Consider the following 13,662-nt stretch of genomic DNA (forward strand, 5'->3'; position numbering starts at 1 on the left):
TCTCAATAACTCCTTCATCCAGCATTTCTTGAACATCTTTGCGCACCTGGCGATAACCATTTTGATTAACAGAACAGACTCGGCATCTATCGTGGTCATGCTCATAATGACTATAATCACATAGCAAACGATGCATCTCGACCAGAGATTATCGAATATGACTGACATATTTGACCTTGTACTTGCCAGGGCAGCCCTGGACCATGTTGACAGATTTCCCATGCTCGGGCAATGGGTTCTTCTTCACATTAGGACCTACATCCTCGAAACACAGAATGCCACACCTCACCAGGTCTTGAACTTTGGTCTTCAAAGGGTAGCAATTCTCCACGTCGTGGCCGGGAGCACCAGAATGGTAAACACAGTGTAATTCGGGCTTATACCACCACTGGGGGTTAGTAGGTATAGCCGGTGGGTCTCGCGGAGTAATCAACTTCCTCTCTATCAAAGAGGGATATAACTCTGCATACGTCATCGGAATAGGATCGAAGGTGACCCTTTTCCTCTCGTAACTCGTGCTAGTTTGATTACTGTTTCGAGGCTGGTAGGCATGCTGTTGTGGACGGTGCTGTTCATGTTGATATTGTGGATGTGGTTGCTGATTGTTGTTGTGTTGCTGGTACTGCTGATTATCTCTGAAGACAGGTGCTATATGAGCCACCTGGTGCTGGTTACCGGCGGGACGCACGGCCTTCCTCCTCACAGAGGGTCTTCTCGGTTTCACATGGGAGGTCACAGCATGTGCCTCTCCATCCTTCTTTTTCGCAAACGCGCCATAACGTTTGGCAGAAGAGCCTTCTTCCCTTATCAGACGCCTTTCTCTAACCCCTTCTTCTAGACGCATCCCCATATTCACCATCTTGGTGAAGTCAGAAGGAGAGCTAGCAATCATCCGCTCAAAATAAAAAGAACTCAAGGTCTTCAAAAAGATCTTAGTCATCTTTTTCTCTTCCAGCGGGGGCACAATCTGTGCTGCTACCTCTCGCCACCTCTGGGCGTATTCTTTGAATGTTTCCTTGTCCTTCTAGGACATGGCTCTCAATTGATCCCTATCGGGAGCCATATCCACATTATACTTGTATTGCTTGACGAAGGCCTCGCCAAGATCATTGAAGGATCGGATGTTCGCATTGTCTAAACCCATGTACCAACGCAGAGCAGCACCGGACAGACTGTCCTGAAAGTAATGGATGAGCAATTGGTCATTGTCAGTCTGAGTCGACATTTTCCTGGCATACATGACCAGGTGGCTGAGAGGGCAAGTATTTCCCTTGTATTTTTCAAAGTCATGGACCTTGAATTTCACAGGGATCTTCACATTAGGAACCAAGCAGAGTTCGGCAGCAGACTTGCCGAAAATATCCTTTCCTCTTGAAACGTTGGCTCTGGTGTAGTACCGGTGAGTCAGCTTGTCTTCAAAACAAATGAAGAACACAGAGTTAGACCACAGGACAAGAAGCCGGGAACAAAACCTGCTTATGCACATGATGCATGCAATGCTTGTGCATATGATTTGTTTTTTATTTATTTATTTATTTCAAAGGAATTTTAGGGTTCTATTTGCAAATTTTGGAAATATTAAACACTTTTATACGGAAACATAATATTTGGGAAATATTTTACACAACAGAAGTACAACATTGGTAACCATATACAAGAGAAAAGGAAAATAATCATCCTATGGATCCCTAGAAACAATCATCTAAAGCTCGGGACCCAGGAAGATAGGATGCACGAAGTCTCTTCACCTCCCTCTCGTAGGCTGCCTCCATATCTGCCTTCTCCTTGGCGAATCGGTCGTACTTCCTTTTCCAAAACCTGGAAGATTGAGGAAGTAGAGAAGTCCATGCATCATCAGGATCATCAATGACCTGATGTTCGAGGAACTCTATCAAAGCATCCTTCTCCTTGATCTGCTGAAGCAACTCCTCTCGTTCACGGATCCAAGCACGTGATCGGTCTTCGTCTCTCAACTCCTCTACTCCTTCGTCAGGGAGGGTTAAAGGCCCAGCCATAACCAAAGGTGTAGGTCTTGGATACTCGTAAGGCATGAGATACTCAGACGCTCTCTTTCTAACCCAAGCAGTGTAAGGCTCCATAGCAACACAATTCTTAGGACCCAACTCTTTCCTTCCTTTCCTATGAATCTTGCGCCAAGAGCGGACCATTCTGCCCTTCAAGTTTTGGGGATCTTTACCCTCTTGAAAGAACACACCCTCTAATAGAATGTTATTGGGTTTATCCTTTAGGGGGAACCCAAGCTGACGACGTGCCAAAACAGGGTTGTAGTTAATCCCACCACATGTACCAAGAAGAGGTACATTGGAGAATTCGCCACAAGAGTCGATAATCTGCACACCATCATACACACGATTGTACCAAGAGATATCATCATTAGTGAGAGACATAAGTCTCGTGGACCACCGTAGACATCCTTTGTTCTCCTTGAAGATGACCGTCTGTGGTAAGTGAGAAATAAACCACTTATACAACAGAGGCAAACAACACACAATGGCACCACCACCCTTTGCATTCCTCATATGCAAAGAGAAATAAGTGTCACCCAACAGAGTCGGAACGGGATTAAGAGTAGAGAAAATCCTAATGGCGTTCACATCCACAAACTTGTCGATGTTGGGGAACAACACTAACCCATATATGAGAAGTACAAATATGGCCTCAAAGGCGTCCTCACTCATGGCCTTCCCATACACAGTAGCTTGAGCAATGAGGAACTCAGAAGAGAGACCTTGAATTCCACCTTTGGTAGTCATATGAGCACCAACCAGAGATTCATCTATATGCAACATGTCGGTTATCTCTTGAGAAGTAGGAATACTCTCCAGGCCACTGAACGGCAACTGATCTAGAATTGGTATACCCACAAGATAGGCATACTCCTCAAGTGTAGGCAAAAGCTGGAAGTCCGGAAACGTGAAGCAACGGTACAAGGGATCATAAAACTGCACCAATACACTCATCAATCATTCGTCCACCTGAGTAGTCAGAAGAGGAAGAAGTTTCCCAAAACGAGCCTTGAAACCCAAGGGATCTAGTACATAGGATGTCAAATTCCTTAACTCTTTCAAATCTGGTTGTCTAAAACTGTACTTCTTTGTATTCCTTCTTTGTCTTTCCATGTCTGAAAATTTGCAAATAGACCTCTTAAGTTCCTTGAAAATTTTCTTCATTATTGATTATATGGATGCAAATGGATGCATGAATGCATGAATGCAACAATCACACTCAAGGATCAAGCAGAGCACACCAAACAAAGGTCATGGGATGGATCATATCATCCTTAATATTAATCATCCATTTTGGTGGATTATGGTTTACACCTTATCAACAGCCAAGTTCCATTGATATTAAGGATACATGAACGGATCAACCACGAATCAAGGGTTTGTTGCGAGTCACGAGCATGGAGTCTCGGTTAAGAACCACCCAAAAGGAGTGTACTAGGGTTTAAACCTGCCAAACATGTTCTACAAGAGGTTCCCATAGTCATCATCCCATCTTTCGGATACTATCGGAGAAACGACTACTCGTATTCCAAAAAATATTCTCAAGAGAGACTCTTACGAGTGTAGTATCGCGTAACAATCGTGTCAAATCTTACATTTGAACGACTTTCGCACTACATCCTAAGAATAGGCCAAGATGGGCTTGGTAGTCTAAGGTCCTTGGCTTCTAAGGTCTATATTGGAAAGAGTAATGTCTAACCACAACTACTTGTGTGACATTATTGATCCCAACATGACCTCCACCAAGTGAATGGACTTGCAAGTCAACTTGCTAAGGAATAACTCCACACAAGTCAACAAGACTACGCCATTCTCCTATCCTAAGTGCACTCGAGTTCGGGTATAGAACTCATCTCACAAAGATCACCAAGCATACAAGGAATTAATATCAAGCAAATCAATCATCACATACAATACAGTAATCCCAAATTGCACAAAAATATGTCACAAAACAATACGATACAATATAACAAGTATGAAAAGTAGGCAAAACCCACTAGGGCAAACCGGTTCCCCAGCAGAGTCGCCACTTTTCTGTAGCGGGGTAGTCGTTACCATTAGAGATATTGACTAAATCCAAGGTAAATCATACAAGTCGAGTCGCCACTGCACTTCTATTTATCCAAAGGAATGGTTAGAAAGCGAACAAAAACCTAAAAGTTTTAACAAAAACTAGTAAAAGAGAAATAGAGATCTGGGTAAGGGGGTTGCTCAGCAGGTTTGACGACTTAGGAGTACGTCAACGATCACCAGGTCCAAGAACAAGAGGCGGCAGGCAGCATTGACTTTAGTTTCTTTTTCTTTTTTCTATTTCTTTTGTTTTCTTTGAAACATTGGGGACAATGTTTCATTTAAGTGTGGGGGGGAAAACCTTGTTCTTTCAACCTTCCCTTTTCAAGTATGTTATTTTCCCTTTCATTGTTATTTATTTTCCCTTTCATTGTTATTTCCCTTCCTTATTATGAAAAAAAAAATTATAATAATATATATTTATTTTAAGTTAAGTCCCTAGTGTGAAAAATTTCTATTATCTATTCCCCTCAATTTTCTTGAGCCATAATAAAAATTTAACACACTCAGTAAATATAAAGGTTGCTTATTTTATCAAACTTAAGTGAAATCAAGACAAAATTATTACCATACCAACGCTCTAAAAAAAAACCTCAACATGTTAGATCAGAAAAGTACCTATTATACCAATCCCTTGAACTTTTAGTTTTATAGTAACCCCGAGTAGTTTATACAAGAAGTCAGCACCATCTTAATAGCAAACTACGTGGAAAGCCGATGAATATAAGTGAATGATTCCCAAAATAACAAAAAAAAAATATATCAGGAAATGCACTAATTAAGTTAGGTGATCCTTACCAGATCATTTAATCTAAAGGTTGCAGATCATACAAAAGCATAATACGAAAGATCCATTATGAGTTGGTTCAGCAGGTATCTGGTGCTGAACTTGGTAGGGCGGACTACGGTCTGATCCCCCGCAATCTGCAATGGACTAAATAACGAAGTTATCCAACTTTTGTACCAGAACTTCAAGCTAAAAAGGGGATCAGAATCATTAACCGGTTACTCCACTATGCGCGCGAAAAGATAAAGGGCTTAATGTGATTTCGCTAGAATGAAAACGGGTGAAATAAGAGTAAAGGAACTAGGATAGCTATAATAGCATTACTCGAACTGGTTTGCATAAGGTGGGGTTATCTGAGGTTGTGACGGTGGTTGTTGATGTCAAGATTAAACTTAAGTTACTTCTAAACAAGGTTTACATGCAACCTAGTACGAATTGATGTGTGTTTTGAAATTTCATCTGGCCAAATTTTTAAAACGATTTCTATACTGTATCTTGCTTGAGGACAAGCAAAGGTCTAAGTATGGGGGAGTTTGATAACATGAAATAATATCACATTTTTGGACTCGATTTAATTAAATTATATTATTATTTGTTTCAATTTATTTCATATTATTCAATATTACGTGGTATTTTCCCTTCTATTTGTCTCAGGTAACTTATTTGAAGCATAAGTGAAAAAGGAAGAAAAGGGGGGTGAAAAAGAGGATGAAAGCAAATTCCACTAAAGCCCAGCCCACAATTACAAGCCAGGAGCGTTTAAGCTGTGACGACCGCCACACAAGGTGTGACGAGCGTCACGCCCTGCTACTTTGTGTTACGAGCGTAACACATGGTGTGACGAACGTCACACCCCACTCCTATATTTTTGGCTTTTAACGCGCAACAGAGGCACGTTGAAGCCTATTCTTCCGCTTGACTCGTTGAAGCGTGCAAGTTACTTACGGAATGCACTTTTGGAAACGGTTACAAAGGAGAGTAATATAAATAGAGCCAAAGATCCAACCCTGCAACTCTCTCTCGGTCTCGCTTCTTTTTCCGCCGTGCAAGCATTTACAGCATTAATTTTCTACAGCTTTCTATTATTATCAATTTTTATTTCCTTTTCTTTTCCAGTCAATTTTCAGAGCAATTAATTAATTTTTCACACAATAGTTTCTACACCGGAAATTATTGTGTATCTTTTACTGGATCTAACCTTACGTTAGATCATAGTATTTTATTCCTTTGCTTTTATTTTCCTGTCCGATTGAAGATTGCAAGAACAAATCCAACCGGTCTGTGGTGGAGTGTTCAAGATTCCTATTAATTATTCAGGTTCTTTAATTTATTGTTTTAATTTATATATGCTCTGCATTACTATTTATTTATATTGTTTGCCTGATATGGTTTTATTTAAGCATGATAATTGTTCAGACCTGTTTAGCATGTCCGGCTAATTAATTTAGATATCGGTATGTAAAGTAAGCGGAATAAGGAATCAAAACTAAGTTGGTTTAATTTTATTTAAAATTAAAGTCACTCTTTTTATGGTCTCAATTTACAGAGTTAATACCAAGGTTTTTGTACGAAAGTAAAAGACATAAAGAAGTTAAAATCAATAGAACGACGGTTTGAGTTTTTAACTGGACAGTGTAAATTGGACATTAATTCTAAATCAGGGCGAAAGCAATTTTTAGAGTTAATTAAATGCTAATCTTTTTCAAAAAGTATTTTTAGAGGTTAAATGTGAGGACGAGAGTTAAGCATTTAAGTTTAATTATATAATCTAAGTCAATAGAGCGAGAGTTTGAGACGAGGGTGTTTAAACGGTTATTATTTTAATGAAAAGAGTTTCTATAGATTCTGTTGTTTTCAAAAAGTGATTTTGGACTTAACTAATAAGTGACAGCTACGTTAACAAAAAGTCATAGTCTATTCAACAGAGAGAGAGTTTGAGATAAGACTTTTAAATCAATAGTGTCTACTGAAAAGATTTATTTTAAAAACCAAGAAACCAACGAAGATTTGATTCCCTAATTACGACGAACTACATACCGATATCCGCTTAATTGATATTTAAATTAGATCCAATATTAGTTTTACTTTCCCCCCTAATCATCAAAGTATCATCCGCCTTAGCTTTACGAAGTAACCTTAGAAAAACGGTATATCGATTCATAAGTCCCTGTGGGATCGATATCTTTTAAAACTACGCGATAGAACTGTGCACTTGCAGTTAGTACCCCAATAGACTTATAAAGTCGCGATCAAGTTTTTGGCGCCGTTGCCAGGGACTTTTTATTTAGTCGATATCGTAACCCTTTTGTTACGCTGTAGAGACTAAGGCAATTTTTTTTTCTTTCTTTCGTTGATTTGTATGCCACACACTCGCTCACAAGGCGAGCCGTTTTACTTACGAATCAACGACATTGAACTATATCTCCGAGTCTTACGATGAATTCGGGAATATCGTGCTGCAAACAATCTCCCTCCTATCGAAGTGCCCAACCTCAAAAATCTTCTTCCTTCGTCGATACCCGAGATGGCAGAACCAGCTCGTGCTCTTCGAGATTACGCCGCTCCATCGCAAGATGAGCCGCATTCGAGTATTGCTCCACCCGCAATCGAAGCAAACAACTTCGAACTTAAACCTCCGCTGTTACAAGTAGTGCAACAGAATCAATTCTCTGGAAATCCTACCGAGGATCCAAACCTTCATTTATCCGTATCTGTTCAATACGCTGATACTGTTAAAGCTAATGGTGTCACTTCAGAGGCGATTCGACTTCGTCTTTTTCCCTTCTCGTTAAGAGATAAAGCTAGAAGATGGCTTCAGTCTCTTCCTTCCAACTCGGTCACCACATGGAATGAGTTGAAGAAAGTCTTTCTTGCCCGATATTTTCCTCCAAGCAAAACAGCTATGTTAAGAGCCCAGATAAATGGATTTAAACAGAAAGATAACGAGTCTCTTTTCGAAGCATGGGAAAGATACAAAGACATGATGAGACTTTGTCCACACCAGGGTTTAGAGGACTGGTTAGTAATTCATACCTTCTATAATGGTCTCTTATACAACACAAGGTTAACAATAGACGCCGTCGCAGGTGGTGCGCTTATGGATTAACCTTATGCCGATGCTTATCAACTTATCGAGAGCATGGCCCAAAACCATTATCAGTGGGGAAGCGACCGAACAATGGTAGAAAAACCTCAAACGAAAAGTGGCATGTACGAGATAAGTAGCCTTGATCATGTTAATGCAAAAGTGGATGCTCTGGCCCAGAAAATTGAAAGTTTAAATGTATCACCTCCATCCACCATGGTTGCCGCAGCTCAAAATTGCGAAGTCTGTGGAATCCAAGGTCACACTCCTGCAGATTGTCAACTCCTAACAGGAATCCAAGCAGAGCAAGTGAATTATGCTCAAGGAAATCCCTACTCGCATACCTATAACTCAAACTGGAAGAACCATCCTAATTTTTCATATAAGAGCAATAATGCGTTATACGCACCAGGACAAGCTCCCAGTCAAGCCCCAGCTATACCCCCTGGATATCAAAAGCCGACCCCATCTACACCTAACAATAATGTTCCTAGGAAATCCAACTTGGAAATCATGATGGAGAACTTCATAGCTTCTCAACAGCAAACCAATAAAGCTTTCTTAAACCAGAATGTACACACTAGCGAACAAATTAAACAACTAGCAAGTAAAGTAGATGCCCTGGCTACCCATAACAAAATGCTGGAAACACAAATATCACAAGTAGCTCAACAACAAGCGCCTACCGCTGCCCCAACTGGTACATTTCCTAGACAGCCCCAACCTAATCCGAAAAGCCACGCTCATGCAATCATATTGAGAAGTGGAACAGAGGTAGAAGGACCGTCTGATCCAAGAATTGAAAACCAAAACTCTAAAAAGTCAACTGAGGAAGAAAATAAACCTAAGGAAAAGGAGGAGAGTAATAAGGAAACCGTAGAAAAGAAAGAACCTTATGTACCTCCACCACCTTATAGACCACCTATCCCTTACCCTCAAAGGCTTATTAAAACCAAAGATGCGGGCCAATTTAAAAAATTTGTTGACTTACTGAAACAATTAAACGTCACAATTCCTTTTACAGAAGCTATTATGCAGATGCCCTCATATGCTAAGTTCTTAAAAGAAATTCTTTCTAATAAAAGGAAACTTGAAGAGAGCGAAACCGTTACACTCACTGCTGAATGCAGCGCTATAATCCAGAATATGCCTCCTAAACTTAAAGATCCTGGTAGTTTCTCTATACCCTGTCACATAGAAAAATTTGTCATAGACAAAGCTCTATGCGATTTAGGAGCCGGTATCAGTGTTATGCCTTTATCCATATGCAAGAAACTGGAAATGGGAGAATTAAGACCAACTAAAATGTCTGTGCAATTAGCAGATCGTTCCGTTAGATATCCTGTAGGAATTCTTGAAAACGTTCCCGTGCGCATAGGTCAATTCTACATTCCAACCGATTTTATAATTATGGACATAAGAGAAGATGAAGTTACACCCATTATATTGGGAAGACCATTCTTAGCAACCGCCGGTGCTATCATAGACGTAAAACGAGGACGACTCACTTTCGAAGTAGGAGAAGAGAAAATTGAGTTCATTCTTTCCCAATTTTTGAAAGCACCTGCAATAGACGACACATGTTACTTCATGGATATCATCGATGAATGCATAAAAGAAACAGAGTTAGAAAATGACAAATTGTCTGACTATCGTGTAGAAGACAGACTTAACCAATGTTTAGCAATGACATCGGATCCTACGCAATGCCTTAAGAAACCAAACCTCGACCTGAAAACACTTCCCAAAAATCTGAGATATGAATTCCTAGACTTAGAACTTGAACGACCAGTGATAGTTAATGCAGACCTAGGAAAACTCGAAACCGAAAAACTCCTACATATCTTAAGAAAATACCAACCGCACTAGGATACAACATCACCGATCTTAAAGGGATAAGTCCTTCTATTTGTATGCACCGCATCATGCTAGAAGAAGACTGTAAAACTTCTAGGGAACATCAGAGGAGACTAAACCCGATCCTGAGTGAGGTAGTGAAAAAGGAAGTAACAAAGTTATTAGAGGCAGGTATCATATATCCTATATCTGATAGCAAATGGGTTAGTCCTGTACACGTAGTACCAAAGAAAGGAGGTATAACAGTTATTGAAAATGAAAAAGGAGAAATTATAACCAAACGAATCGAATCGGGATGGAGAATGTGCATTGACTATAGGAAACTAAACAAAGCAACCCGAAAAGATCATTTCTCTTTACCATTCATTGACCAGATGTTAGAACGATTAGCAAAACATTCTCATTTCTGCTATCTAGACGGATACTCAGGCTTCTTTCAAATACCAATTCATCCTGATGACCAAGAAAAGACAACATTCACATGTCCTTTTGGTACCTTCGCTTATCGACGAATGCCGTTCGGCTTGTGCAATGCTCCTGCAACCTTCCAAAGGTGCATGATGGCAATATTCGCCGATTTTCTCGAAAACATCATGGAAGTATTTATGGATGATTTTTCCGTATGCGGACAAAGCTTTGAAGAATGTCTTGAAAACCTAGAAAGAGTTCTAGAACGATGTGTAAAAGTAAACCTAGTACTTAATTGGGAAAAATGTCACTTTATGGTACAAGAAGGAATTGTTTTAGGACACATCATATCAAATAGAGGAATTGAAGTAGACAAAGCCAAAATAGAAGTAATCGAAAACCTTCAACCTCCGAAAACTGTGAGAGAAGTACGAAGCTTCTTAGGACATGCCGGTTTTTACCGACGATTCATTAAAGATTTCTCTAAAATAACTAAACCTTTAACCGGATTATTGATGAAAGATGTTGAATTCGTCTTCGACAATAAATGTTTAGAAGCATTTCAAACGCTTAAACAAGCATTGATCTCCGCGCCCATAATGCAGGCTCCAGATTGGAATGAACCATTCGAAATAATGTGTGACGCAAGTGACTACGCCGTAGGCGCTGTTTTAGGACAACGAAAGGATAAAAAGCTTCACGTCATATATTACGCAAGTAGAACCCTAGACGAAGCACAAATGAATTACGCCACGACCGAGAAAGAACTTTTAGCAGTAGTATTTGCACTAGATAAATTTCGTTCTTACTTGGTCGGAGCTAAAATAATCGTTTACACTGACCACGCCGCCATTAAGTACCTCTTAACAAAAAAGGACGCTAAACCTAGACTCCTAAGGTGGATTTTGTTGCTACAAGAATTCGATTTGGATATCAAAGATAAGAAAGGAACTGAAAACGTAGTAGCAGATCACCTCTCTAGACTTGAAAACCTGGAACCGGAAAGAACATCAATCAACGATGATTTCTCGTACGATAAACTTATAGCTACTTTGGAAGAAAATAAAGCTGATAAACAGGTAGAGACCACCCTAGCTATATGTGTTACACCATGGTACGCCGATTTCGTCAATTATTTAGCTGCTGGAATAGTTCCACCTAATCTATCTTACCAACAAAAGAAACGATTCTTCCATGACATAAAACATTATTACTGGGATGACCCTTTACTTTTCAAAAGAGGCCCCAATGGTATTTTCCGTCGGTGTATACCTGAAGAAGAGATAGAAAATATAATCCAACACTGTCACTCCGCTCCTTATGGTTTTCATGCAAGTACATCCAAGACCTGTTCTAAAATCCTACAAGCCGGTCTTTATTGGCCAAACATATGGAAAGATGTACATAATGCCATCAAGAAATGTGATAGATGTCAACGCACAGGAAACATATATAGACGTGACGAGATGCCACAAAATGGCATTTTGGAAGTAGAGATTTTCGACGTGTGGGGAATAGATTTCATGGGACCTTTTCCGCCTTCTTTTGGTAACAAGTACATACTCGTAGCAGTTGACTACGTATCAAAATGGATTGAAGCTATAGCTTCTCCAACAAACGACACACGAGTAGTAACTAGACTCTTTAAGAATATAATTTTCCCAAGATTTGGTGTCCCAAGAATAGTAGTCAGTGATGGAGGATCGCATTTCATATCTAAGGTACTCGAAAAACTACTGTTTAAGTATGGTGTAAAGCATCGAGTAGCAACACCTTACCATCCTCAAACCAGCGGACAAGTGGAAGTGTCTAACAGAGAAATTAAACAAATATTAGAAAAAACAGTCGCCACCTCAAGGAAAGACTGGTCATCAAAACTATCCAAAGCTTTATGGGCATATCGAACCGCCTACAAAACTCCCATAGGAACAACCCCATTTAAGCTTATTTATGGAAAATCTTGCCACCTCCCGGTAGAATTAGAACATAAGGCCTACTGGGCTATTAAAAATCTAAATTTAAACTATAAGGCCGCTGGTGAAAAGCGAATTCTTGACATAAACGAATTAGAGGAACTTCGACAAGACGCCTACGAAAATGCCAGAATCTACAAAGAAAGAACGAAAAAATGGCATGATAAACGTATATCAAGAAAAATCTTAAAACAAGGCGATATAGTCCTTTTGTTCAACTCTAGACTTAAGTTATTCCCAGGAAAACTACGTTCTAGATGGTCAGGCCCTTTCCAAATCACCAATGTCTTTCCAAGTGGAGCGGTGGAAATTAAAGGAAAATCTATTGAACCATTTATCGTAAACGGGCAGCGTCTAAAACATTATCATTATGCTGAGAACAATGAAGATTCGCAAGTCCTGCACTTAGACGTAATGCCTCCAGAATTTATAGATTATATTTGATAGTTTTTATGTCGAGCTTGCGACATTAAACAAAGCGCTTCGTGGGAGACAACCCACAAATATTTTTTATTTTTATTTCTTCTTTGACTATTCTTTTAAATTTTATTTAGTATTCATTCTTCATTTATTTTAATTTATAAAAAAATTCTTCTTTTCTTCTTTCGGCATTTGGCCAAATCCTGACTAAAACTCTTGTTTTTCTTTTCTCTAGCTAACACTAACCTGATGGGACAAATTGATCGTATGGGTATCAAATTCAGAGGGAAAGCTCAGAAACAAAAGTTTGAGGAACTAGCAGAGAGAGAGATGCTACCTAGCTTGTATGCTGATGACTGGGCAATGACTGCCCTTGGACTAAGAGAAAGTGTCATGTATTTGCTGAGTCAAATAGGGTGGGAAACCACTCCTATTCGAAGACAATTCGTCACTTACCGGAGACTGACTCTAGAATTCCTTAGCTCTCTGATCTATCTACCCAGTCATGGAAAAGGAATAAGCAGAGGTTTCATTCAGTTCAGAATGTTCAACATGGAGTATCAATTTAACATTCAAGACTTTACTAACCTTTTAGGTTTCCCTGCCTCTTTTGATACATTCACAGTGAGCCAAGAAGACCTTTTTGAATATAGAAGACTTGAACATTTTTGGGGAAGTTTGACTGGAAATGACGACCCCGAGGAACATGAGTTTCTTTCTGGAAACATACATAACCCGGCCTTTCGTTATTTCCATAAGATCCTGGCCCACACCCTTTTTGGGAAGAAGTCAAATACTACTACAGTATCACGTGATGAACTCTTCATCATATTTTGTGCTTCCCAGAACCGTCCAGTGAATGGTGCCACTTTTATGTTGGCGAACTTTGACCGCCTTATCCAAGATGAACGAGCACCGATTCAAATAGGCGGATTGATAACCATGATTGGTAATGCTATCGGATTACGTCAACCTATGCTTGACCTAAGCCCTTTTTGTGGCATTGCGACTATGAGTATACCCTTCCTTTTCAAC

The 13,662-nt window shown here is 39.7% G+C and overlaps 1 pseudogene; it reads right to left on the minus strand.

Annotated features, from left to right (window-relative positions):
* Positions 1-7,792: 7,792 nt before the first annotated feature.
* On the minus strand, positions 7,793-7,893 carry LOC127099128 (uncharacterized; annotated as a pseudogene).
* Positions 7,894-13,662: the final 5,769 nt, after the last annotated feature.

The sequence above is a fragment of the Lathyrus oleraceus genome, chromosome 6 (assembly GCF_024323335.1).
Source record: "Lathyrus oleraceus cultivar Zhongwan6 chromosome 6, CAAS_Psat_ZW6_1.0, whole genome shotgun sequence".
NCBI lineage: Eukaryota > Viridiplantae > Streptophyta > Magnoliopsida > Fabales > Fabaceae > Lathyrus > Lathyrus oleraceus.